The 26496-nt window shown below is 43.0% G+C and overlaps 2 long non-coding RNA genes across 3 annotated transcripts; one reads left to right on the top strand and one right to left on the bottom strand.

Moving 5' to 3' along the window:
• Positions 1-22365, bottom strand: LOC120817149 (uncharacterized). 2 transcript variants are annotated; one of them, XR_013467309.1, is made up of 4 exons: positions 22174-22365; positions 20784-22037; positions 1487-11094; positions 1-1358 (listed from the first exon to the last, which is right to left on the bottom strand). It is a non-coding gene; the product is annotated as an uncharacterized LOC120817149 (long non-coding RNA). The 2 variants fall into 2 exon arrangements; XR_013467308.1 differs by having other exon boundaries at positions 1-11094.
• Positions 19129-26496, top strand: LOC120817150 (uncharacterized). Its single transcript, XR_005711942.2, has 3 exons — positions 19129-20142; positions 20623-20703; positions 26159-26496. It is a non-coding gene; the product is annotated as an uncharacterized LOC120817150 (long non-coding RNA).

Raw genomic sequence — 26496 nt, 5'->3', positions numbered from 1 at the left:
TTTTGTGCGTTTAATGCAGGCGTTGTTTATTGACAGAAAAGAGCAGATTAAAGGTATACAGTGGTGCACCATCTGGGTTGTAAAGTGCAACTTTCATGAGAAAAAAGAAAGCTATTCCCTACGGTAACATTTGAAGTGCAAAAGTAATGCAAACAACTTCTAACACTTGGAGTCAGGCTTTATTTGATCAATTCTTATACTGACAAAACATTTTTTAGCTTTTGAAAACGGTATTATCCAGATGTAATCACCTGTACTCAACTTCTATTAAATCAAGCAGCTGGAATCTGTCCATTTGAAGCTTGCGTTTGCTGATTTAAAACACTTTTACACCCTCATGAGCCACATATTAAATCTGGATACAATGGCATTAAAAAACATCACTTCGACGAGTCAAATCTTCAGTTTTCATCCATATCAACACATACTCAATAGCAAAGCGTTTGCTGGGGTTGTTTACATGGAGATCTGACATTCACGAACAGATCATCAGTGACTTTCCCTCCCGACACCACGGAGACGGAGTCGCCGGCTGTCCTTCCTACGTGGCAGGGCGGCGTGGCTTCCCCGGGCTCGTTGGCACCGCAGCTGTCACCCACAGGATGGGAGAGCGGCGGGGTCGATGGCTTCGCGGCGTGGCTCCTGGCAGCAGCCGGCCCTTCTCCCGGCCCGGTGAAAGGGGACGAGGAACGAACCCAATCTCTCGGCGCATTGATCGAGGGCCAGCCCTCCATTAGCCACCGTCGGAGCAAAAGGTCAAGCTAAGGCCAACGGATGGATCCTGTGAGCGTCCTACGGAGTGACTCGTTCTCGCATCCAGGGAGTGAGTCCTTGTCACTCTGGTCTGTGCTACCCCCCACCCCCCCCCCCTCCCTTCACCCTTCACCCCCCCCCCCACACACACACACACACACAATCCTGGTGGACACTAACGGCGGCTGCTCCATTCCCAATGCTACACACCTCCCTGATGGGTTGCTGCGGGCTTAACTCGCTTGCTCCTTTTGTTTGATGTCAGCCACATCATCCATTATCGTTGCTTTTAGAGGTATTACTATCTCCTACCCAATTATGAGTCTCCCTTCTAATTTTCTCCAACAGAAATTGCTTAATAAATGAGCAGGCCGTGATTTGCACTGATGATCACACAGCAGCACAATTGAACCAAATTGCTCACCCAGCGATGATGCACCACATTGTGCTCATCACTGAGTGGCAACTACTGCCTGGTGTGGTTTACATTAATGCAGCCAGGCTGTGAAAAGGGGATAATTGTGGTGCTAAATGCTGTAGAGGCTGTCAGGATCCATTTCTTGACTCGTCAAGGGCAGCAGCGATGGAAGGGGTCGCGTCGGCGTCTACACACAGAGAAACAGATGAGTTTATTTGCACCAACAGGCGGACACACATGCAGGCACACAAGCACACACACACACACACACACACACGCACAGACAAAATCCACATAGAGATGATTGTCTCTTGCCTCTGTCAGGTTTTTCTTCTTTTTTTTTTTTTTCTCCAGCCATGGAGACCTCATCCTGGGAAATTGAGCAATTTCTGATTGAAAACAGTGGCAGTAATTAGAGCACTCACTATTTGTAACCACTTGGCAATGCATTAGTATGCAAAGCTGGCAGCCAGCTTATCTTGGGGAAAACGTTTGTTTCCTTAATTGCCCTCTTAGGACAAAAGTGAAGGGGGGGGGGAATAAAATGTTAACGTGCTGCAGTAAGAATGGAGCCCGGTGGGTTGAGGGGATGTGACTCCCTGAACACAGGGGTTAAACTCCACTAATGGGCTGCACACAACACACATGGGCGCACACACAGGCACAGAGTAACAGTGGAGCACTCGTACCCCCACATATGGGCACGCACTCGCATTGGCACAGGGGCACATGGAGGCGCAGTCAAACAAAAAGACAACTACGGGACGGGCAGAAATAAGGCGCAGTTAGCTCCATGGACATTTCCACGCTAAATAATGAAATGACCGTGTCTCTAAGAATCCAGTGAGATATAATGTGAGCTTTGTACAGTTCATTCTAATGGCTTATCAAATAATGTTCATCAAAGACAAAATACGCATGACTCATCTTCCCTTGCTGTCCATTGAATGTAAAGCTTTCATTGCATCAGTAGGTTTAAACGTGTTACATCTGTGAGTAAAGCTCATTCCCTCGTGGCTCTGGCACATACCTCTCAAAGTACTTATCTTACATTCAAGGAGGGGAGGCAGGGATGAGTCTTTCATGTCAGATTCTGCTTCATTTCGCAGGACATCTTCTTCTTGTCACAAGCACACGGGAATCTTAACTGATCCCGGTTGGGAGGAAAGCAGACAGGTTCCCACATTGTAACGCTAACCCTTTTGCAATAAAAACTTGCGATTGCAAGGATGCATTTTTTTATTGCACCTGTGACTTATGCAGCGTTGTACTTTGAAGTATAGCCGCTGAATTATTCCCCTAATTGTTGGTCAGTATCTCATAGGAACAGATAGGGGAGCAAAATCCTTAAGTCTTTGAACTGATGTATAATTAAGACCCTCTGTCATATGTAGAGAGAGGGGCGTATTTACTTTACAGTTTTTTTTTTACAATACTCACAATAACAAAAGCTCCCATTATTTTCTTTCTTTCTTTCTTTTATTTGCTATTTTTAGAAAAAAATGAAAAAGACAAACTTTTCTGGGAAGCTTTTTTTCTCAATAACAGCGCTGCCGTGAAGAACGTCGCATTCACAAGCGCATTGTGTGTTGAAGACAATTAACCCTTCGTTCGGTTCAAAGCTCCCTGTTGTGACAGGATCTAATCCCTTACCTGTCTGGGTTCTGAATACAAACACAAATAGAATGGTTAGTCTGAAGAAACGGGAGAAACTGCGATGACCCGTTGAAGAGGCGACCGACACGTGTTGATAACCATCCTCAGCAGATTCACCCACAAACAGACGCGATGACGCAAATCATTTCCAATTAGGCGCAATCAAAGTCAGTAAGCGCGTGCGTGTCGGCGATCTTAAGCCTAATGGAAACGGTATTTTTAAGACACTAACGGATACACAATGAAAAGCCAAAGATGCAAAACGTTTGTTTTATTGTAATTATGACATCAATACGAATATTTACTCCTTTTACTATATTGTGTCACTGAAGAGGAAGATGGTGACAAGCACAATTTGGATGAAGTGAAGATGATTTATGTGTTTATTGGTTTAAGCAGGTGTGAAACAATGGGTCGGACAATAACACAAAATCATACCATGGAATAAATTCTGATCACACGTTTGTACCCTTCGTGTTGTTTATTACACATTGTTTCATATACCTTTCACGATTAAATAAATCAGCAGCTCGATTTAAATATCATGCAGCAAATTATAAATTAAATAGACATATTAAATAATTCAAACTAGATTGGACGAAAACATTCAAAAGGAGCGGAAGGCTCCGTGCTACATGCAGGTGGATGCTACTGATAATACTGATAACACATTGAGGCCTCCTGGCTACTCTGGTTACTCTTTCTTCATTATAAATATTCTGACCTTCTTTATTTAGTCATTAAAATGATCAAAGTGTCGTGAAGTTACATATAGGCCGATTTAATTGGTGCCCGATGAAACAGAGTCTCCTCTTTCTTCTCAGAGAACTTCAATTTCATATTCACAATAAGGCAGCACGAAATGGAGAGAGTCAATAAAAGTTTGGGATAGAAACAAGTTGATGAAATTAAAGAGGGGACTGCGTTGCATTTGCGAAGTTGCAAAATGAAGGAATTTTAAAACAAGAAACCCTTTCCCGACGTGGAGGCGGGGACGCTTGACAGTGAGGATTACAAGTCCTCGTTTAATTGATTGGGATGGATCTTATTAGGATGATTGATACAACGATTAATTAACCACAGATAATAAACCATGCCGTTAGATTATCTGGCCTAATTGGTCCAAATACTGCAATTATTAGGAAATGTGCAAATTGTTTGTATTTACACCTCGATATCCGCCATGCGCGGTGCACGCGCGGCGGGTGGGCTCTGAGACGTGTGCGCGCGCGCCGTGGAGGAGGTTCAGCATGCGGACTCATTTCACTGACGAACTTCACGTCACTCAAATCAGTCGTTGAGGCGTCGGTGGGTTCTTTTTTTGATTCGATAATAAAAGGTCTCGGTTCGGTGGCGATTAAACCGACTCAGGGCCTCGTGCGATCAGTTCATGACGACACCGTTTCAACGGGGACCCATTTAGATCACATCCGGCTGAAGGTTTGGTAACGCAAGACTTCCTTAAGGTTGTGAGGGCCAAAATGGCTTCAGGAGAGCTGAATCAGCGTCCGTGTGTACACACCACGTCCAACAAAAGCCGCCGGCTAATCCACCCACTTTACACAATGCCGAGCGGCCCTGTTTACACGGGTTATACACACAGAGGGCCTCTGTCTCCTTCCCTGCATTTCAGCCCGGACAGACGGACACGCCACTGTTTTATTTCTCTCTCTCTGACTGAAAGGCAACGTAAATGACCCACTCGTAGAGTTTGAATTCAAAGCAGATAATGTGTTAATGCATAGATATCAAAAGCATGATTTTCTCTTTTCAAATAGCACCTGCATATTTATTTATTTATTGCTTATTCCGGTTTCAAATCTTAAAATACATTATTACCAATTTGAGATTTTATTATTTATTAAACTGCTTGGAAAAGGGTGATGTGCAGGTTTATTGTTTCCAGGCCTTACTAAAACAAATGAGATGGCTCAACTCTGCAGAACTGGCAGAATTAGGATCGATATGATTGCGTTATTATTAAAATATTAGATGCACGTGTTTTGTTCACCAGAAGTCACGTTTTCTTGTGAAGGAAATTCGTTTTGAAACAGGACTTTAAACGCACTAATATTGTAAATTAGGGCATATTCGGGTAGAGTATTATTAGCTAATTGTTTCTGGCGTACTTTCTATCTCCTATTTATGATTTACATATTCATCAGTTTGACAAGTAATTGTTTTTCATGTTTTCACAACGGATTTGACCAAATGTACAAATTAAAGAAATGCTGTCATTCTCTTCTTTTTTTTCTGTTTTAATATTTTATACATGAGGCCTGTTCACTACACTAAATAGTGACGCACAGAATTCTTTTGCAATTATAATCAGGCTACAAATTAATCACAGACATTTCAGACTCATGTTTGCTTTTCCTTAACGCATCAAATACTATTCCTCTATCTGTTCACGATCACAATATCAAAAAAAAGAAGAAGATTAAAAATGATCTCCTCTCAGTTGTGGACACAGTCTTTTCACACTGAATGCAGCATTCTCTCGCGACTTTAAGGTAATACAATAAGATTTCTGGCATCTGCCTTGCGATATTTAAAATTGCTTTCATTACATTTCCTCTTTTCATTTGACTTTGAGCCGTTTATATATTCGCCGTTCGTAAATGGGTTTTTCCACAATAGCGTTTATCCAGAAGGGGTAATTACTTTGGCACAGCTAGGTAAATTCCGCCGCTAAATTGAAATATTCTGCTTTAATCCTCCACTAAATCCCAATTCTCAAGACAGGGAGATGCGAGCGGCGGCGCAGTCACGTGGAGCTCCGGGGGGGTTCTTCAGGTGAGCGTTACGTCGCAGGGGGGCGGAGGATCTCCTCGCGCCGTCATGAGCATAAAACAAGATTATCTTCATCACGTAGCCCCCCCCCCCCCCCCCTTCTCTCCACAATCTCTCCCTCAGATAGAAAAAAGTATATGTTGCATAAGGAGAAGGAACTAAACGAATTGCAACTTTTTACAACAGATTTAACATGTTTTACTTTTTGGTGTGTCATAAATGACTTGTGTTATTCTGTTTTGTCTCTTCTCATCAGTGTTTTCTATGATGTAAATGAATGAGAAAATGCACCCCTAATAGGTGCTGGACATCTTTGTCTTGCATGCTGTTTGAAAAAGAAGAAGCTTCTAACATTTATCGATAATACGATGCATCCAGCAGAAGTTGCAACATTCTGCTTGTCACGGTGCTGCCTGAGTTCACCTTCCCCGTGTCTTTAGTTTGTAGTCACCAGGAAGAAAAGGCTGAGCCCCATCTCCGGCAGCTCCCGTCAGTCTTTGCAGGAGTGGGTGACAGAGAACAGCGGCGGAAGATATAGCATGCTAAAACCGCTTCACTAGAGACATCAAAGTAGACCAAACCTCATATTGAGTGAACTTTTAAGCCAGAAAGACTGTGTGACATCAGAGCACCTAAAATGAGACTGTCATGTATTTCAAACTTCGCTGAACACAGGCTCAAAGAGCAGAGAAGTATTCAATGGCAAGCAATTTTCAAACACACGCACACACACACACACACTCTGTCTGAGATTAGAAGTCTTTGTCTTACAGGAACCTCAAAGACCAATTAGATTGAGAGACGGCTGTGACGAATTTGTCAAGAATCCGATGATGGATATGACTTCAGCGGTGAGCCAAGATGGCTGGGGATTTCACTCAAGTGCAGCCATTGACAAGGCACTGTCGGAAAATCTGTCATCTCCAGCAGACCTGCCAGTTGACAACCATGCAGCTCGGGATTGAGACTGATCAATTCCCAAACTGCCAACAAGACATGGCTCTGATGGCGACGTTTTACTTTGTGAAGTCAAAAAAGTACCGCTCTCTTGGATATATTGTCAACTTTTCATTGGCATCACAAGCCAGCGACGTCCCAAGATACAGAAGGAAGAGACGGTGTGCAACAAATCTCCGATTTAAGAAAAGATTCAGCGTGTATTCATCCGCGGTTTACCAAAAGTTTGGACCTCCTCACACTTCTGTTTTGGACACTGCAGAAGTGGCGTGCGGCGCCCGTGTCTGGTTTCCGTGTTTTATGTTACACCAATCCAACGCGCCTGATACTTGGGCCCGTCTCCGGCCACCATTTCGAAAGTGAAATCCAATACAGAGCGCGCTTTCCCCTTCAAAGTCGTTTCCTGTTGTGCTTTGTGACCACAATAGTGTCAATCTCATACGTTCAAAGCCTCCTCCCCGTGTCAGCTCTGAGTGGCTGTCTATACATGTCTGCGAGTCGAGTCGAGCCTTTGATGGCTGGTCTGAAAACAGTTGGGGACGTTATGACAAAATTCCAGAAGGAAAAAAACAATTTCCATTGATTTGGCTGCACGGGACCCGGGGTTTGTAAAATCACTTTCAGAAGCAAGATGTTGTGTTTGATGCTCACAGCAACTCGGAGGCTTTAGCTTAGGAGGCTGAAATGCATTTTGGGTACTATGTGAAGGAAATTCCCAAGTCTGTGAATTACAAAAAGGTGATCTCGGATCTATGGATGAACACTCAGCTCAAACTGAATATGAGGCTTTGAGTGGGCAGCAGTGTCATGGATGTAATCAGCACATTGATCATACCATGATACATATTGAGTTTTATGATTTAGAATCGACTGTTGTTTGATGTTGATGGAAGCCAACAAGCAGTTTGTAGATAAAGCCTTGGTTTACACAAGCTTGTGATGGACATTTTTCAAAAATCTAAAACGCTCAATGTAAGGAAATCAACAATTAACATGCACAGATATTTTTAGCGCTGCCGTATATTGAGAAGCAGTTTGCTGTATTCCTTTTCAGGATGGTGAATGTCTTTGCATTTCATTTCTACCACCATGAATCATGCTTCCTTGTTCCAATAGTCAACGAAATGAGGTTTGTGGACATGTGAGAGAAAAAATCTCTCAGTGTTGTCCTAAACAATAGCCATTTGAAAATCTGCGTTTGAAGCCACGCCAAGTGATTGGGAATAATCAGACGACAATAATCAGATGAAAAGAGAGGCAATCTCAATAAACTTTGTCATTCAACTATTCAAGGTTCAATCATATCAGAGGTGTTTTGCATAACTATGAGACCCTGGTTCTAATCCTCAAAGGGTCTGGGGGCTACTTGGCTTTGCACTGTAGTCATTCAAGGTCTCAACCCGGTAGGAAATATGGGCTGCCATAGCAACACAAAGATGGCCTCTAAAGGCTTAACATAATTCTTCCCTAATAGAAAAATAACAGCGGCAAATCCCGTCCTTAGTGAACTGGCTTATTTGACAGAGGCAGACTCCCACCTGTGAAGCACATAGTCGCCACGCCAATGCGCTAAGACCACGATAAGATGAAAAAGAGCCCATCCCAGGATGGGGATGGGCGGCCTAAGCTCAAGCCAAATTCTTTCCCTCCTCTGAAGCTGAAAACAGCCCACAGTGTGTCTCTGACTAGCTTTAGCTTTTTGAAGCTGGACAACATGAGCTGCCAAATGAATCATACTCTCTATATAGTACTCAACTTTGAAGTGCTTGAGCCGTGTACTCTGAGAAAGTATTTGGCAGAAGAAGATTGCTTACATGCGATCAAATCGCAGCCGGCGAACTGTTATTACCTCCTCGCTCTGCTTCTAGTGTTCACAGGATGTCCGCCTGGCACAAATGTGGCCTGTACGGATGTTCTAAACCTGCCTGGCAACCGCTCCTCTCCCCTCTGATTGTGGTAGCAGGAATACGTGCGCCGCCCTCCCTTTAGCCCACCTCCCGCTTTGTTGCCGGGTACCACGGAGATGGATTCCTGTCACTGTGTGAGTTGCATCAGAATGATGAGCACTGTGGAGAGAATAAATTACCACCACACGTTAGAGTGGGAGGCATGTAAGTGGGAGCCGCTACAGCAGTTCCTTGCTCTCTGCTTATGGAATCGCTAATGAGAAGACGTACCCGCCGATGTTGCAGCTGTGGCGATCAAGCTTCAAATCAAAGACTTCATGAAATAATTACTGTCAAAAGCCAGCTATGAGAATCCAATGGTTTCCCAACATGGGTTTCTTTAAAAGGTATGCATGGTGTTGTTTTGCCACACGTCGAGGGCACAATAGAGCGGGAGAGAGAGAGAGAGAGAGAGTTGTATTTGAGAAATGCGATCGCTCCTATGCTGCGAACATGAGTCAGCCATTTTTAGCGCGACTGGATTTCTGTTTATTCATTATATTCGGCAGCTGGAGCCTCGTTGTCTGTCTCATACGATGCATCTTCCTGTCAGTATCCACTCTACTTATTCTGCTGCGGTTAAAGGGTGTTTCTGTCCGCGGGGATGAGTCCTGCCCGCTCATTCCTGACCGCGTATAATCTCATCAATGTCGGACAGGTTTTCCTGCTTCGTGGCGTTCAAGAGCACGCAGTCAAGAAGAAGTGAAAGCAAGATTATAGTCCTCTCAGCTAAGGGCAAGTAAAGATATACACGCCTTTGTTTGCTGATACCTAACTCCTATATCACTTAAAGCTCAAAATAGTAAAGGCTTAATATCTTAATATCATCGAAGATCAATTCTCCCTATCTCAACATCTGGCACATGCAATTCTGTTATCCATGAGGGTGATATATTAGTACTCTAAAGGGACTTTTTTGTCATGCAAATTCACCAGCTTTCTTTTCTTATCAATTCATCTTTTTGCTGTCGGGCAAATATGCTAAATTCATGTATTAATATTCTATTCCTCCCATGGTATCAATATATTGCCATCAAAAACAATATCTTTTTTAGTTGCCCTTCACATCTTGCAATTCAGAGCATCCTTATTGGATTCTATATAATCCTGAGGCTTGCCTATAATGAAGTGATTGGCAGTGGAGTCTTCACATTGGGCAATTATGTCTATAATGGGCATATGTGGCACTGAATCAATTTTATAGTGCAGCCTTAAGTGGCTAGGTGAATGGTAGAATTGAGTAGTTAAATCAACACTCTGTAGACGGCTGTCCAATAAGAGGCAATCCCGCTGAACGTCGGCCTCTTCCTGTTCCAGTCCTACGCGGGGCAAGTTAATACATCAAAGCTCACTCAGAGCCACGTCTCCAGGATCCACATCTCCAGCAAAGAATGGCCTCAGTTGAGATACGGCCACCTCTGGCCTGATTTAACGCGCGAGGTCCCCTCCCCCCTCTGAATCCTGAGGATAGAGTGGCTATCTGACGAGATCACACAGAGAGGTGCGGGGCCTTAACGGCGGCGAGTCTAAAAAAGGTTTCCATTAAAATACGTTCAATATGCCGGTCAGGGCTCTCAATGTGCTGCACACCCTGTGGCCCCGGCAAACTCAAAGGGCATCAGTGCAGATTCAGCGCGGGGAATCTGGCCCCCATTAAGTTAATGAGTCCAGGGTATTAGTATGCCCTAGCCAGCTGCCAAGTCTCCCAGTTTTTTCATCTCTGGTAGTTTTAAGGAAAGATCCACCAACCTGGGTGTGACAAAGGAGAGCGGGGAGCAAGGTGCGCTCTTCTGCTCTGGCATCAATTTCAAGCCGTCCGTCCTCGGAGGGTAATTTCCCGGGGTTTAGATGTCTTTGCGCAAGCTGGAAATCCAGATAAACAACGCGGAGTGGCACTTTTACTGTCACCAAGAGAACTTTGCAGTCTCTTAATCATGATTGCATCCTCAGAAAACAGACACCTAAAGTTGTAAAAAAAAAAAATAATGGGCAGGGGATTGGTGCTTAGAGACGTATTTGCATAACATATTTGGAAACACGCTGTGGTCATTATAGCGCCGTGGGCATTTTTTTATTTTATTTTATTTAGTGTCTGCAGTCACTTCACAGTTTATTAACTTGGTAAACAGCGGTGTTGCTTACTAAAGCTCCACTACCTGACTCAAAGCAGAACACACTGCCTGTCACCGCGCAATGAGCTGACGTGCGACTGACTGTCACCTGTGAGGGATTACAGAGACACTGCGGTTTGCCAGGGCCCGTCCACCAGGAAGTAGCAGCTGCTGGAGCTAATTAAAGGCATAGCAACATGGTAACATAGCCCAGCTCAGGTCCACATCAAACACTCTTCTTCATGCCAGTCTGGAATCTCATCCCTGGGATGTTGAGGCCCTCTGTGACCTGTGCCGGGAGCCTGCTGGGCCCTCGGCCTGACCTGAGAGCTGCAAAGTGAATTAGAATGGGTCAGGATCGCTGTGGGGTGCACCTGGAGCAGACTTACCTGCGTCTGTGCATCTGCATACCAAATTATGGCCATGCGGCTGTGTAGGCACGGGTTGCATGGACTCTGACCTGCACAACAAAGTGAAAGAGAGAGTCCGGGTGAGAGGTCAGGAGGAGAGAGGAGGCTCAGACAAAACCCACGTAGGAACCATTGGCCAAACGTGATCAGAGGGACACATATGTCTCATCTGAGGAGGAACCACATGCGGCCAGATGTCCTGGTGAAACACAAGCTCAGTGTAAACACATCACCTCACAACAGATTGTGCAGAAGCTATGCTTCATTTAGAGATAAGCTTCACCTCAGAGTAAATAACACTTTTTATGTGGTTACCTCGTGTTAAAAAAATAACTTCTTAAATTGCCCAGTGAGAAACTAAAAAGCTGTTTACTCAAAATAATGAGCGCTCTTTCTGAACGAGAGTACCTAAAGCCCGTCGAGGGAAGTTCCAGCCAATAATTATAGACATGCAATATGACACAAAAGATAAAAGAACTGATGGTTGACACTCTTCATTCCATCTGTTTTGTGCCTGAATCGGTTTGTCAGTTGTAGCGGTAAAGCTAACCAGAGAGGCATATCCAAACAAATCTATTATTAAACCTTTGCTCAGATGCAGTTGTAGCAATGATGTAGCTGTTGAAATAGTTTATTCACATGCTAGAAAATACCAAAATGGCTCCCCTTAATATCAAGTTCATCTTAATAAACTGCATTTTGTATTCGGATGTTATTCCACCATTTGTCGTTTAAATTCCGCCCCCCCTGAAGCAAATGTTTGGAAGTTGCACGATGGAGTTAATCAATATTAACTCAAAACGGAGTGTGGCGGAAGGCTGCCGGCGTCGTCTATGTCCAGAGCTCCGTCCCTGTTAGGTGGAAGTTCTCTGGAGGTGCTACGGCGCCGTGGTGGAGGCGAACCTGTCTACGGGTGGGTGAACACAGCACATCCGACTTCTGCACAGAGCCAGTGAGTGTTCCTGTTGAACGCTTTATAAAGGTAGAGAAAAAAAAGAGTAATCTATGTCGGATATTTGTGTGCCTGGGGAGCAATGGGCCTGACGTGAATCCTTTGACTGGATCTCGGGTTCCCTCAGTTGTGTGAAGCAGAGCGGAGGCATCTTTACGCCTTCATGCTCAGAGTGACTGGCTGCGAGGGTCCGAGTGCCGTGTTCTTTCAGCAGTCATCGCCTGGTCTCAATCTCTTTGCACGTTTCACTGCCAGGTTCCTCTCCACCAGGCCTCCCCAAACTGTGTAATCAGCAGATGTCTTTAAGGAGCAGCCCGCCGCCATGTGCACACCCTGCATGCTTTGCCAATTTCAGTTTGGCAATATGTATATTTTTTTCTTTTAGATTATTATTTTTATTCGTTGGTTGGTTTTTAATGCGTCCTGGGGGTCGCAGATATATATCGCTTCACTCAGCGGTTTGAATTCAAATGCCTGAATGATATATTCGAGTGTTCTTAGGTCAGTCCATTCTATTACACCTCGGACCTGCTGATTTAAAAAACTGACATAAAGTAATTCAAAAGAATCCCTTAACCTTCACAAAGAGAAGTCAAACCAGCTGAGCAGGTTTTAGGGCTCAACATCCGTGAATAGTTTCCGTTATATAACATTGAGAAACCAGGGACTTCTCTCATGAATAACATTTTGTGAAAAAAAACGTGTTAATGGGTTCATACAAAGGCATAAAAACTGAAACAAAAATCCATATTATGCAAAGCTGTGTGTCGGTAAACATCTATTACATAATAATAAAGAATTCATTTTATATTTACATTTTTTTCAAAACTATGATATAACACTCAAGATGAAATTGTCGTATTGGACTGGAATTACGCTTAAAAACTGGTACTGTAATAATTATTTATGGCTGAATGAGACGTAAGTCAAAACATCAGTACAGTTCTTAAGTGATGATTTTTGATTGCACTTGTGCTTTACTTTCTTCCTTCTGTTTTCCTTAAAGATTACCGTATTAAGAGTTTATAAAATAATAGATTATTAAGGATTAAACAATAGATGCAGCTGTCATTTAATTTTTACTAATTTCACTAAGGTGTTAAGTCTATTGAACATAAAACAATAGTATGTTGAAAAACACCCAATACCACTTTGCGAAGCCGAAAGCGATATTTTTATATCATCTGACTAAAACAACCAAGAAATATTTGATTTACTGTCTTACTAAAATTCCATTCATCGGTTCTGGGTTATTTTTTTATCACCCGCTTACTCAACTAATTTATAGATGGAACTACCTGACAAGCGTAGCTCCACAGCGTAGAACTAGAACATTGCAATGCTGTTCTTAATTGTCATATTGTAATATATGGTACGTAACAGAACACTGACATGTGGCCGTACAGTACGACGCCCTATAAGTACTTTTACACTTTATTCTGCTGCCATTGCTGTTGTCGATTTACTTCAGCTCTTAATGATGAGTATCAGCGATCTACAGGCAAACAGGATGCTCGGTTGAGAACATTTCAGTCTATTTCTAATAAGTTATTCTTATTCATGCAATATCAGACAAGAGGATTTACGTGAGTCTATGTTTGCATTTTCACTGTGAATAGTCCGATGAGAGGAAGGAGGGGGAGATCTTTCTTTAGAGAACTTCAGAAGAACTTACAAAAGTTTAAAAAAGGACAGTGATGCGTTCAGCAGAAGTCAACTTTGGTCTGTCGTTCAGCAGATGGAGTCAGCTACCATTCCTGAATTGGCCCTCTATTTTCGAGACTGTCATATGTCTATTGCATTTCAAAACTTTGCCAGAGATTCTTCACAGATTTTTTTTTAGCAGTCGGGCCAAAGTGTTGTGTTGTAGCTCCGGGGGTCACAGCATGGCGGAGACCAGTGGCAGCACTGGATCTAACCAGTCTAATAAAGTTTGCTGATCGGGCCGTGAGTCGGGGCGGCCCGGTGTGGCTAGCGGCCCGCTGTGAGTACAGCCGCTGAATAAAGGTCGGTCTGAACCGGTGCCGTCGACCGCTTTGTCGAGCAAACAGGAGCCGCAAAGCTTTTCTCTGATTAAGAGCGGGGCGACCCGCCAGCCGATCGAGGGGAGTTGTTATGAAGCCGATTGTCAAAACCACTTAAGTGACTGGACATATTTGTGGGAGAATTACGTGCTCGCCAGATCAGGATTTTTTTTATTTTAGAGTGTGCTTCAGTAAACCTTACAACTGTCCATCTGTTTATGTATACATGTCGGTTTGCAAAACTAACTTTTCTGGCCTGAACACAACACACATTGAACCATGTGACAGCATGCATTTCAGCACCACCTGGACACCATCAGGGCACCAACATGCCGCTGTTCCTTGTCTGTCACCATCTTCAATATTGCTGCAGAAGGTGGCAGACTCGTTGAGGGTTGGGTACCCGTGAAGTGAGCTGTCAAAATTAGCAACGTTTCTCGTTCGTTTGAGAGGGCGAAATGGGTCGCGCGCCGTAACAACAGCTACGACCCGAGAGGGACGCCGTGAGAAACGATTCACTGCTCTGTTATCACATTAAGAAATTCTGAGAATTGAGAAGTTTCTTTTCTCATTGACATCTAAAAGTAATGGGAACTAATTATTTCTTAGCATGCCATATGAGGTCACGCAACAGTGTTGATGCTTCTGTTACATACTACTTAACGTCTAGACCTTTGATGGATATTGTGTTAACGCCAACTCTATGGATTCCCTTTTTATTTTTCTAGTGTAATGACATGAAATGTGTGTGTTCATGTGTGTGTGTGTGTGTGTGTGTGTGTGTGTGTGTGTGTGTGTGTGTGTGTGTGTGTGTGTGTGTGTGTGTGAGAAAGTCGCATAAGTGGTGATGTTGGACTTGGCAAGCTTTTTTTCTGCTCCATTTGGTGACAGATTGGGTTTAAATAACATTATATCTTCACAGTTGTGACTCACAGGCCTCGGCGTTGCAAAGTCAGGGAGCGGTTTATCACTTCAGATGCGGACGCGGGAGGACCAGGTCGCCTCGTCTTTTAATTTATCACTTTCTGCCTTTCGGCCTAATGTGGGACTCAGAGAAACAAGCCTTCAACACTAAACGTCAATCAATCCAGTAAAACCCATTCTTTCTCCCCCTTTTCTATTACAGGAAGTGCATTGTCATGTGATATAAATAAGATACTGTCATGTCCAAAATACTTTGAATTCTAAACACAGGTAACTAGCTGACATTTCAGCCGCAAAAATATATTTTGCATGCCCGCTTTAAAACACACTTTTTGCGGCATGTTGCATTGTGGGGTGCTAAGCATTGCTGAATGCTTCTTGGCAACCATGCTAGCTACAGCGCTACAGTTTTTGACGTGGCTTTGAATCTTTCCCGCTGAGGTCGGAGCAGGGTGCATCTCCTCCCTGAGCCCCAGGTAGGTGGACATGCAGGGGGGGTTCTTTTAAAATATTGATGCTCTGGGCTCGCAGAACTCCTTTAACACTATAAAACCAGCATAATGTATGTTTCTGTCGGCCCTACCCCCCCCCCTCGTCAGCCATGTTTGTTTTTGCCGGTGCTATCAAAGGCTAACTGCTTTACAGCACCTCCTGGTGCTCCCCGGGAGCAAACTTTCCCATCTGGAATAAAGAACTCAGCCCACAGATTTATAGGTACCAAAAAATCTATTTCACTATGTTTTTTATCATTCTGTTCTTTCATAATTTAACCAAACATTGTTGATTTGTAATGGTTTTGCTGCAGGGATCCAAGAGCTGCCTGACATTGGTGCTTTTAAAATAAGATGTAAGGGTTTGGGCTGATGGATTCTTTATAGATCGACTTCACACACTCACACAGATAACTTCTTGCTAGGGATTGTTGGTTTACATTCGATACATTCACTTCAGCGTGTCCTTCCAGAGCAGTGGGTGACGTGTACTTGTTGTCCGGGGAAAGATACACTAGGAAGTGGCCTCTTCCTCTGAAGCTTTGCTTACGCTCTGCTTTGGCACTCTTGTCCTGTCCTGAGCTGCCTGTCCTTAAAATCCAGGGCTTAGTATGAGGTGAGGCACCCAGGAGGGATAAGGGCTGTCACTGCTGCTGCTGAGGTGCCCACGCCAGCATCGCATAGTCACTAATAAAGACACACACTGGCAGGACTCCGCAGACCAAGCAAGGAGATATCACCAAGCTGCAGGATGCTGGCAGTCAACTTTCTGCTTGTGTAACGCTGACCTATTTTGTCAGCATTACGTAACCTGGAGGAACACCTAAAGTGTCCCACATAAACACCAATATTGATATTACTTTTCTTTTTGTAGCCGCCGTTTTTTACATTTAGGCACAATTTCAGCGCTCCGTTCTAGAGATGGCAGGTGTTGTCTAGCTTCAATAGCTAACACGTAGCTGCAAAAACACAGCGGAAGGTTACTGAATCTCTTCACTTTGTCAGTTGCACTTCCTCTTTCATTTGCACATCAGAATTCTTAAAATAAACATCGACTCCAGCTCCAACATGTCCACAGGTCACATATCATGTATGCCATCTTTTGCAAATATTGAGTGACATGCAGCGGATATTCCCAGAGCAAAAAGTGATGAAAGACAGCGCTCAGTTTAGACGTGTGTCGTGTTGTGATGTGTGGTGATGGCTGAACAGGTAAAGCCAATAATAACAAAATTTCATCCAAAATATGTATCAGCAGTCAAAATACTGATAAATATCAGGCGTGATTCACTTATAGCCAAAAAATGACTGCTTGTCTTAAAATTTGACTGGTTCCGTTACATGGTGCAGAAAAGCAGCAACCAAAAAGTGACAATATTCAAGCCAAAATTTAGGTTAAAATGGCGACAGTATATTTTAAACAATCTTTGACACTTTAAGTATTTCAACAAAATATAATAATGTTACGTAATATAACTCCAAAATATAATTTCACAGATTGCATAAATAAATAAATAATACACGTATCAGAAAAAGAAAGCTTGAAGAGAAGCACTAAAGTATAAGGGTGCTTTAATTTGACGGTGTGAAATTGGAGCGCCTTTGAAGAACGTCCACAAAAACCTACTCCCTTTTTATTTCTCCTCAGTTGTGTGACTCCGACATGTCCCTTTTGTACACTAGAATTATGGCCACTCTCATTTAAGGTGCATTTAAAGAAATATGTGACCAGAACCTTCAGGTGAATCCATTAAACTCTACAAAACGAATGTAGGGCCTATGTGGTATTATAAGCAGGCCACCCATTTATTTGAATGCATTTGTGTTCACAATTGTCTCAGTCATCATCATACTCATCATCGTCGTCATTGTCATCAACTCTGTTTCCTTTTCTCTATGTACTTTGATTGGTATCAAAACATTTGGCCCAATTACTACCAAACCGAAGACATTTTAACGCACGCAATTACTAAAACACAGTGGAAAATAATTATTGTTTCTTTTTTGTTTTTTTACGGATTGCCGAGGTACCATTAATACCGCAAACATTAAAAAAATACCACAGACTGATTACAAATGTTGAACTTTTGATTTCCCGAACATATAGTGCTTTATAACAGTTTCATTTGTAACTTTAAAAATGCAAAAACTTTACAAACACATGTTATTACGGACATTAAAAGCCAAGATTGTAGTGTCTGTATTTGTATTTAATTTATTTTTAGTTTTGGTAAAATATATACTATTATGAATCAGTCAATGGAAGAATAGTTTTATTATAAATATATAAAACAAATATTTGAATAGACCATTTCAAGATTAAAGCGATACTAAAAAAGTATTTTGCCTCTCCCTTTATACAATGCAACAATACTTTTAAACAATAATATTAATGAGATAAATCATGGGACAAGTTTTTTTATTTGATTGTTAAAACTGTTGCTAAATGTAGATTAAATTGTACAATATTACTGTCGTAGGTATTTTGAAATTGAAACGCTCAATTATTTTTTTATATGTGTACGCATGAACTTGTTTTTATGTATTTTTTCTGATTATGTATATATGGTTATACAGACAACCAAATACTTTTCACCCCAAAAAATAAAGAGAAAAAGAATATAAAAGAATTATAAACGAACATTAAAAATTTAGAATTTAGATAGATTCAGCAGATGGACAAAAGAAAGTTATTCTCGCGTTGTTGAAAACTTTTTTCGCCTATGTAAGACAAATCTGCGGGAACAATTGGAAAGTGATTATACTTTGTGTTAGTTTAGTTGTTTGTTGAAGAAGCCATCTGTTTGTATGTTTCTTTGTAATTCTTTAATTGTCGTGTGTATAATTGTTTTTTTTTTTCATTTTCAAAACTTCACGCGTTTCATCAAAAGACAACGAAATTCATTAGCTCTGTGTTTCAAGGTGGTATCTGAACAGCAGAAGATTCTTTAATTGTAAGTCTTTTTATTTCTTCAAGGCGAATTAGAATGGTTGGCTCTCATCACAATCTAATAATATGCATTGATAAATAAGACGCAGAGTTTTTGATCAAAAACTGTGAGTTAAATCAGATGTTTCTCTCACATTGAAACGAGAAACTTCTCTCAGTTTGCAGAATGAAAGGCCACCATCTGTTTTTCGTATGTTCATCTGTAGAGAGGAAATTCAACTGTCAGCAAAGTCCCTCCTACTTATCTAGACACATAGACATCCCCACCACATAGAGCTTCAATTCTGTACAAATCTCCATCACTCAGTGGGTCAAAAAACTCTATCAAAGAGATTGAAAGGGGGTTTATATAAATACATTTACCTTTGTGAATGCAAACTCAGATTACATTATATCTGATGACAAAATTAAGATAAAGACTTGAAAAAATGATGCATACAATTCCATTATATTTGAATGCTTTTTCATTCCTTTCTTTCTTTTGCTTTAACCAACTTTAAACTGTCAAAGAAACATTACTCATTATCGAGCGTACTGTAAACCCCCCCCCCCCCCCAAATATATTCACCTCCATAATCTACACTTTAAAATGTGAGATCAGTGGAAAAGTATACTGAGAAAGTTACTAAGCTCAGCCTTTAAATCTCGATTACAAAGAAAGATATCTCTCTCATGATTTCCCAAAGTTTGGCATTGGGAAAAAATAGGAGAAAAAATGTGAGGGTTTTCCTTGTGTCATACTATGAAGGCTTTCAACTGCAAAGACTTTCATATGAAGCTGTCACATTTTACTCATCTCATAACTCACGATCCAGGCTAAAAATATTTAAGGAGTTTTCTATCTTATACAAGTCGGGTTAAGTATTCCTTGTTTATGTGTTCTCAATATGATGGAAAATAAAAAATGATCTCATTCTCTCAAAACTATTACGCAATTCAAAAGCAAATCTGAGGCTGTAATATCAGGGGGCCCTTGAGAGAGTGAACCGCTTCTATAACACAGCAAATACTGTTTATCTGAAACAAAATGTACGAGAAAATAAGGCTGCTTAAGCTATTAGCAGCTAAATCAACAGAAGAAAGGAAAATATCCTTCTACGTTTTTTTGCTTTTATAATAATTAAAGTCAACTATGTATGTGATTCTTTCAAATAGCATTCAAAGAGTTTCAGCTCCATCTTCCTCCTTCCCTGTTAGCTTAGCGACAGCGGCCATTTTGTCTGCCTAGCATTGGTACGTCTTTCCCTGGTCTTGCCTATTCTTTGAAATTCTGGTTACGTGATGATGGTCGCATCAATTCAAAGACAATTTGCAGGAACAAGATCTCCTAACTAGCAGCTTCAAAATGGCAAAAGAGCGGATCGTGTCAGTCAAGGGGTGTGCATGTTCCAGGCTGTAATGCTTTCATTATTTTCCTCAGAATGCACCAGTAAGTGTTTAGTGCTAACCACATGGCTGCCACATAAATGCACATGCATGCAGGACACATAAGTATGCACAATGCAGGCACACACACACACACATAAAATAGGATGACTTGATCCCGTCCGTCAGCAAAGAGTCTGCGTCAACCACCCGCTGCTCCCACCTCCACCTACGTATACAACCAACCATCAACCATAGGATGTTTAAGCCCATCTCTCCAGAGGTCACCTTGGCTTGTTTACTTGACTGGAGTGGACGCTCAGTGAACATCTCACCTACCAACGTGTGTTCAGCTCTCAACTCATTTCCTACTGGATCCTCAGTCAGTGTGGGTGAGTACAACCTGTAGTTTTTACCCAAGTCATCCGCTCCATGGAGTAAAAAACTGTAATGGGCTGAACTGCTGGAGACGAGTCTCACTTATTGCTTTCAACTCTTTGAAAATCATTAATTTACCCACATCTCATCAATTAATTATACTTCTACCAATTAGCGTCTTCCTTTTCGACTTTGCCGGAATAATTCACAGGATGTCGATACATTTTTAATCCATGGCTTCAGTAGTAGTAGTTTGCTTAGGCTACCACGAGGTTACTGTAAAATGATTACTTCCAATACTCTGCTCTGAGCCTTCAATAGAAATTACCACAGTTAATATCATGAAGATGGATATTTTCATGTATTAGATCTTTAAATTTTTGCATTTAAACTGAAAATGCACGTGAAAACTGACAAAGATCGACAAAATGAGAAACTATTCTAACAGCTAAAACATGCTGATGTGTTAACTGGCTGCATTTGCATTTGCGTAGGTTTTTGGACCAGTTGCACCTCACGGGCCGAGCCACCAATCCTGAACGCGCCTGTACGCACCAAGTACTCACCCAGCAACTGTACGTTGTCGCAGACATCTCTGCACGCACACAGAAACACACACATACACACACAAACACACGGCTGCACATACACTCACCTCTGCACTGCTGAAACACACCACTATTGAAACACTGAAGACTCGTCTGATTCTGGTAATGTCCAAAATGTCCTGGTTATTGGCTCAGAGGGGTGAGAAGACTCTCTGGTGATTGAGGCCCGGGAGACGGGGCTTTCTGTCTTTCCAGAGAGCTGCCCTGACCACCCTGGTACACATAAGAGAAGAAATCCTTTTCAGGTTGAGAGTATGACACAGGACTGCCTCATAAATCAGAGTACAGGCCCAGCCCGGCACAGGCTGGGAACGCCATGGGAGTGGTAGGCGGCACTACGGTGAGGTTTTTGGGGAAGGATTATGGATTGAGACGTACAGCTGGGAGGCTAAAGTTACACTTTTCATTACCACTTCGAGGGGGTCTTGGCTGCCTGGAAGCCCAGTCAGATTTGTGAAGACCTCTTTCTCCCCCCCCGGAATAGTTGTAATTGTGCAGGCGCATTCTTCACCTGAGGACAATTGTTTTTGATATGGCAAAAAACAATTTGGTGAAACGCGATGGGGATGCTGTTTTTTTTTTCTTTCTCTTTCTTTGCCAATGGAAGAATGAAAAAAAAAATGAAGAAAAAAAGAGAGGGCATTGTGAAAAGTCTTCATTCACCAAAAGACCAGAGTAAAGAGAGAGCAGTATGCCCCCTTCTGGCTCTTTTCTTCTCTCCTTCTTTTCTTCTCCTTTTTTCCTTGGCGTCTGGAGATGTGAAGAAATGTCTTTTGATCAGCTCTGACAGAGCCCGGGCCATGTGAAGAGGGCGGCTAGCGGGACTCTGCCAAACCATGCAAGGCAAAAATGTTCCTAATAAGAGAGTAATAAGCTAAGGAGTGCTGGCTGTCTCTCTGATCCACATTCTGGATGCTGTTTGTGCCAACACACCCAGTGCCTTCTGACGTGTACCCGACTCTCATCGGTCTTTGGACTGTTTGCCAGGTCACTGCGTTTCACCTGCCTTGTCCCATATGCTCTCGCCAATGGTGCAATAGTTTGAAATTTGGAATCGTGTGGGTACAAAAAATGAATTTGTTAGCATGATTTTACACATGTCCAGAATGTAAAATATGTTTCTCCGCAGAATATATACACGGGTGGAAAAAATAAGGTGCAGGGTTGGCTTTCCAGCAAACCTGGCCCACACAACGTCAACTTGTGCTATTTCCACAATTGACTGCTTCCATTGTGTGTGTGGTTTTGAAGTGGTCACATATCAAAGGGCTCTGTCTCTGCAGGGTGGATTCTCTGGTACTCTGTAGAGCACAACAAGGAGATAGTTACCTCTCACAGCTTCTCACTGCAGCATCCCAGCCCAAATAAACACATCACCTCCACTGCAGGGGGAGGAGGACAACAGCACAGCTGCCAACCCCCTTCTCTTTTTCTTACCCGGCAGCAGCGGCCCGCCAAGTCCACAGTGCTGCGGGGCATCCCAGCCGTGAACAGGTGCTCTGTTGGTGGAGTTGGGCCTGTTTTTAGGCCGGTCTCTGGGCCTGTTCTAAGTGCTGGATGTGTGATGGCTGGTGAGGTTTGGCTGGCCAGACATTAATGGTGTGTTAGCGAGTCCTGGGCTCAGCACTGGTAATTACGGTGGGGAGAAGGCGATTAGGCAGTGCTGAGCAGCCCAGCGAGGGGGACGGGCCCACGCCCAGCAGGGAGGGGAGTCCTGCCACGGGAGGGACCAATCAAGTGTAAAGCAGAGCGCAGACCCTGGGCCTTGGTTCAGTGGGAAAAGGCTTGGCCACTGGTTCAGAGCGCCGCAACTTTCACGGATTAGTAGAGACACTATTCTGAAGACTGAAAGGGGGAACACAGCACGGAGGCAGCATCAATGCATGCGTGCACGCACACAAACACACAGTCACACAGGCTCCCTCTCTCGTACCCTTTCTCTCTCTCTCTCTCTCTCTCTCTCTCTCTCTCTCTCTCACACAAAACCCACCAACAGCTGGGAGGAGGGCGACAGCCATTGCCATATTACCATAGCAACGGCATATCTCACATTTGAGCCCAAATGAAGACACTTGGACGGCAACTGGGGTATTTTTTTTCCCTCAGTTATTGGAAGTATTTTAATAGTTTCTCTCCGTGCTTGTAGAATCCACCCCCCCCCCCCACCCCCCTCCCCTCGCCTCCCCGACTCAGTTAACGAGCTGCAATTGGATGTGCTCGGTGCAGACAAGCATCTTGTCATTTTGTAAATTACAGGATATCCACACTGAGAATTTAACTTGTGTATTTACGTGGAAAAGGGGTTTCGATAAATGCCGTGCAGTCTTTCAAATTTCAGTTGATCTTCATTACTCCCATTGGGTCCACTGTGGACTTCAGTGCAAACAAACGCATCGCATTTGAGAGAAGAGACACTTTCAAGTAAAGTAATTGCGTTTCTTTCTCACATTAAATAACTTTCACTCTTCAATGCCTTAAGCAGGTGGAACAACTTTGAAGAATAATCTCGTTCCGTGCTCAACATGCATTAGATAATTTCACTTTTTCAATATTAAATGTAATTCTTGAAAAACAGATACTTGAGGGCAGTTAAATGCAGGGGGTTGGACCTGAAACGACTAAAAAACGACAAATTACCTTAAAGACGCTTCTTAGAAAACCTGTTTGTATTTTAGAAAGTTTAAAGTGCTGCAAATGGATTAAGACACAGTTTCAAAGAGCGTGCCCCTTATCTTATAATAAATAAAAGAAACAGATTTGGAATCCTTATGTTCACAGTGTTATCTAAAATTACCCAGGTATATTGTCTGCCGAGCTAATTAAGTAAGCACATTTTCAGTTAATAGTGTAGCTATCAGAGTAAACATCTGGCTCTGGCTGCTGTTGTCGAATGAAACATTTAAAGCTTTCATCCGGCGCAACAAACGTCTTCGCTGTCCATGGTGCGCTTATTTTTGATGAGTGCTTTTGGTTGCGTTTTGTCCTCATTTTGGAAAGAGAGTAAACTGGTAAATGGTGACGCAGTTCTGTTTCTGGATGAGTTTTAGGGTACGAGAGCTCAAGTCCTATTCCATTCTGTTTAATGGCATCTCGTCCCCAGACAGCCTGTGTGTGTGTGTGTGTGTGTGTGTGTGTGTATGTGTGTGTGTGTGTATGTGTGTGTGATTTAGCATTCTTTGAGATGAGGAGAGTATTCCTGTACCAAGGGGCCTCCCCCCCCCAATCCTGTGCTTGCTTTGAGTACAATCATCCAGCAAAGCGTTCCCTATCTCCCTCGCGCTGACACACATACACTCTCTCTCTCTCTCTCTCTCTCTCTCTCTGCTCATCATGCTTCGACTTTGAAGTCACTGCTTTCTCTTTCTCTTTTTTGGTCTTTGATTCAATAACATTCTGTGCATAGTTCCTGTAATGCCTGGATCCTTGTGCCTTTATTTTTTCTTCCTCTGCCAGTGCAGGAACGGTGAGTCTCTTGCCTTTGAAACGACGTCCATGAATTACAACTTGTCATGTGTCATTTTCCTTGTTTACAGCCATTTTTGGGCTCCGACTCCCCTGTGTTCCCCTCTTGTGTTTTACATTTAATTGCACCAATAACGTTGGTGGCGCTCACCGGCTCCGCACATGCAGCTCGTTGCCACTAAGGGGGTGCGGAAACTATTAAAATATTTTCCAGCCGTTACCAGTTTTATGTGTATAATTTGTGTGGATGTATCCCACTGTGTTACCACCAACTAGGAGAACAGAATGAGATTGTGCTTTGACCTGCGCTACAATAAGTCAGAGGGAGTCGGGAGTCGGCAGGGCCAACGGGCCGAAGGGTAAGAGGAGGAGTTAGGGAGGAAGTGAGGGAGAAGGAGAGAAGGAGAGTTGAGCCTGTACAGGAAATCTGCACTAAGTGTTGCTAAAGAGCTTGTGTTTTTCCTCGGCTTAATTTATTGCACGCCTGTTGAAGTCAACGGCCCTTTATAACCCCACCATAATTTCCCATATGTTCCATATATCACCACAGAGAGAGAGGGCGGAGGAGAGAGAGTGTTCAGAGAGGGGAAAAAAAAAAGACTGAGGCAGCATATACGTTCAAGGCTCAAGACGCACACAAACACACACACACGCACACACATGCACACACACACACTCCTTGGAGATGTGGCCAACTGCAACAGGGGTAATACCCTTGTCTTAATCAAACCCGCATTGGTATGTGTGGATGTATGTGTTATTCCCGGCACACCGCTGCACCTGTGGGTGGGCCATGAAATATTAAACACTCCTGCTCATGTTGTTTACTTTCATCATTAAGGGAGAGTCCTTGATAATAGGAAAATGGCTCTGCTTTGCAAGGGTCTGGCCCAACCTCCACTTTTCCAGCAGGACCTGTTTGTGCCACGACGAGGCGGACGAGGTCTAGGAGGAAAACTATGTGTTGGGAAGGAACAATGATGGGCTGAGGTGTAGCCCAGTGTTGCCCAGTATCAACACAGTCCTTAAAAAAAGAACAAATCTAGTGATTTGTGTACATGGACACAGATTTTTTCTCTTTTTGTGTCACTCAGCATGGAAGCAATGCTTACCGAATGTCTGATCCATCGCTGGACACAAGAATTAAACTCACCGTCGGGATTGTGTCCCAGCTGGAGACTGTAAACCACTGGTGGCTGGGCAGATGGACGCGTCCAAAACAGGACGTTCAGCCACACGACCAGCGTTCTGCACTGAGCGCCACACGGTTGTTGTGAAGTGATGTGTGAAGTGATGCGCCTCTGTGTTACTTTTAACCCAATGTTTGTTTTGTTTCCTAGACCTAAGATTAGGAAGTTATTTTGATCCCAACCAGTTTGTTTTTCCGAAAACCTTTTACTGCTACAAATAACGTATGTTCTGTTGCATAATGTCGTCACGTGTAGACGCAGATAATACTTCCAAATAAATCGTATCGAGGTCGCGCTGAACGTCCTCTTTCATCCTGTTTCACAAATTGCCATGAGATTGTGTAAATGAGAGTCTTTGTTTTTGCTTGATTGTGTGAGCAATTGCATGCCTTAATGTACAGCCCTATAGAATATATAATAAACTCTGCTGTTCATTGTCCGTGGGAAATCAAAAATAAAATATTATTTTCTAAACCTATCCGAGTAGTTTTGTTGTCTAAACCCTAACCAAAAGTAGGACAAAGTATAAGTTTTTCGTGATCTAAAGAAACATCCAATAGAAACATATTGTAAATGGAGTGAACATGAGTTTCTGTTCGTCTGCAGCTTATAAATGCTAAATGAGGAAGAAAAGTAAGATGTTGACATAGGATATGCCTGGAAATTTCAAATAAATCCTCCTCTTGGCGTAAATTTCTCTAAATGTTTGAGAGTCATCTTAGATATTATTTGTGTCCACTGACATCTTGACTGGTGTTTACTTCTCTCAGACCAGACACGTGAAGAAACAGGCCGCCTCCTATTGGCTCCGCCTGACACAGCCATGGACGGGATGGGATCCTGGAAGCGGGGGCCGGATGATTGGAAGGTTTGGCTGAGGTGACAAAGAGCTGATCGATCCCCGGCTGCAGGAGGCCGAGCCGGGGGAACAGGCTCCAAAAGCCTGACTGTCACGCACACTGCATACACAGGTACATAAAAAACATAAGGCCCACGCGGAGGGACAATCCGCTCTGGCCTTCATTGCGTTAGGCAGACGTATACTAAACTGGAGAAAATTGTTGAGTATGAAAGTTGTCTGATTAAATAATTGATTCTGATTCTCACA

Source organism: Gasterosteus aculeatus, chromosome 4 (assembly GCF_964276395.1).
Source record: "Gasterosteus aculeatus chromosome 4, fGasAcu3.hap1.1, whole genome shotgun sequence".
Classification (NCBI taxonomy): Eukaryota; Metazoa; Chordata; class Actinopteri; order Perciformes; family Gasterosteidae; genus Gasterosteus; species Gasterosteus aculeatus.
Note: the sequence above shows the minus strand (reverse complement) of the source record. Positions and strands in the feature narration are given on the sequence as shown.